The 2,553-nt window shown below is 28.7% G+C and overlaps 1 long non-coding RNA gene across 2 annotated transcripts in view; it reads right to left on the reverse strand.

Annotated features, from left to right (window-relative positions):
• The window catches only part of LOC145295934 (uncharacterized), an 87,810-nt gene extending 85,518 nt beyond the window's left edge, over positions 1-2,292 (reverse strand). Inside the window, exon 1 of one of the 2 annotated variants that reach the window (XR_013869917.1) lies at positions 1,687-2,292. This is a non-coding gene — a long non-coding RNA (uncharacterized LOC145295934). The remainder of the gene's footprint in view (positions 1-1,686) is intronic. The other variant, XR_013869916.1, reaches the window with a different exon arrangement.
• Positions 2,293-2,553: the final 261 nt, after the last annotated feature.

Below are 2,553 nucleotides of genomic sequence, written 5' to 3' on the forward strand. Positions count from 1 at the left end.
TTTTCCTTTTATTATATTGAACGAATTCTGTAAAACTTATTATCTTATAGACAGACGTATTTACACGCAGAGTGAAAATCTTCAATGTAGAAAAATTGCAATATATATATATATATATATATATATATATATATATATATATATATATATATATATATGTGTGTGTGTGTGTGTGTGTGTAGATATGTAAATTCTATATATATACCTGTATATATATATATATATATATATATATATGTATATATATGTGTATGTATATATGTACATATACATACATGTACATGCATACATCTACATACATGTATATATGCAATGTAACAGATATATACATATATATATCCTATGTACATAATGCACATACACAAAAGCGCGCGTACACACATATCTATCTATCTATCTATATTTGATATATATGTGCGTGTGTATATAAATATATATGTATATATACATCTGTATCTCTCTCTATATATGCATCCCTCTCTCTCTATATATATATGTGTGTGTTGTATGTGTGTGTGTGTTTTACATGTCTTTACCTACCAGAATTATTTTCAAATAATATAGATGCGGCTTATTTAGTGGTATGAAAATATTTTATAATATTATCTTTCTGAACATGGCTTATTCATACACAAATTTACACACTCATACGCCCCCCCTACATGCACACGTATATATATATATATATATATATATATATATATATATATATATATATGATAAAAATCTTATTATTCAAAATTTATTCAATTTTTCAAAGGTATACATAATTTTACTCAACATGGAGTAGCAATAAACAAGAAAAAACATATATATATGTGTGTGTGTGTGTGTGGGTGTGTGTGTGTGCGCGCGCGTGTGTGTGTGTGTGCGTGTTTCTGCGTGTGTATGTGCGTGTGTGTGTTTACATGTGACTGGCTAACTTTGTCTAACTCTCATGCTATTTTATCTATTATATATGTATGTGCGTGTATGCTTAAAATTAAATATTACTGAAATAGTATACACGGAAACGGTCGTTCATCATTCATCTGAAAAAAATCAATCGAATAATTTTTTTTGAAGAATAAAATATTTATTTTTTGTGAAAAATTAATTCAAACACTTCTTAAATTTACGATGGTAGTCATGAAGTTTATGCATAACACATTTTAAAAATTTCATAATTTGAAATAATTTTACGGAATTTGTCAAATGTATACATGCACGCACACACACACACATAAACACTCACACACGCACGCACACACACACACATACACATATACATATATATATATATATATATATATATATATATATATAGCTGTGAAACAGCGAAACAGTACTGTATGTGGATGACTATATATATATATATATATATATATATATATATATATATATATATATATATATATATATATATATATATATATATATATATTGGAGCTACATGTTTACTTCTACTTGTTAACGGTTTACACCTTCGGCAATATTGTATATTAAGCATCTATATATTTATATTATACTTAAAAATACCCACAACCATACGCATACTCACGCACAATTAAATCTTGACAATTTATAGGATTATTCGATTTACCATTACACATGGATAAAAACTCAACATTTTAGTAAACAAAATTTTTTCAAATATAAAATTGATACAAAAGATTGCCAAAGAAACAGAGCGAAAAAAGGACTTACTTGTCGCGTTGTCCGGAGTTTTCGAGTGCCTTTTTCGAAGATTTTTCACTGTTCTCGGTGACGTCACTGTTAACCACCAAGGCTACCATGTGATGTAAGGCTTGGTTTAATTTGGACCCACAGGCATTTTGATACGCCCAAAGTACTTAGAGAAACTGATATCAACTCCCTCGGAATTGCCTCGAAATTCTGAACACTAGCATGGATCACAAAATAATTCTGACACACCCAAAAGCGAAGATGTGCTAGCCTTAAAGCGTGCAGCCGCCTAGAAGGAGGGTTTTAATATCAATTAAACTTTCTAAACTACCAGAACAAATATGCGCAATATTTCTGAATGTTTCAAATATTTCCACTTCTATCTCGACAAACCAAATATGATAAAACTGGTTTTTTTTTCTAGCATTAGAATGTTATCAGTCTTAGGCTTAATTTACATGTGGCACAAGGCCGGTATAATAAGCGCGCAACCGAATGACAATCTCATTGGTGATGGTATGCCAGCGCTCTTCACGATCCGTTACGACATGCAAAGAGCCCCATCCCCTGATGTTAGTAAAGCCACTACAGAGAAAAAAGTGTAATTGGCAAAACGGAAACCAACTCACGTGATCAGCAGGTTTAATAATAAGCTGCAAGAAATCCCCGCCCTCCACTGACTATATTCATATGTATATATTAATATGTATATAAGTATACATGTATATATATATATATATATATATATATATATATATATATTTATACATGTATATATATATTAAAAATTTATTTATGTATACATATATATATATATATATATATATATATAAATATATATATATAATTATATGTATTCGTGTTTTGTGTGTTAATTTATAGATGTTT

Source organism: Euprymna scolopes, chromosome 16 (genome assembly GCF_053919585.1).
Source record: "Euprymna scolopes isolate OS-2025 chromosome 16, ASM5391958v1, whole genome shotgun sequence".
Taxonomy (NCBI): Eukaryota; Metazoa; Mollusca; class Cephalopoda; order Sepiida; family Sepiolidae; genus Euprymna; species Euprymna scolopes.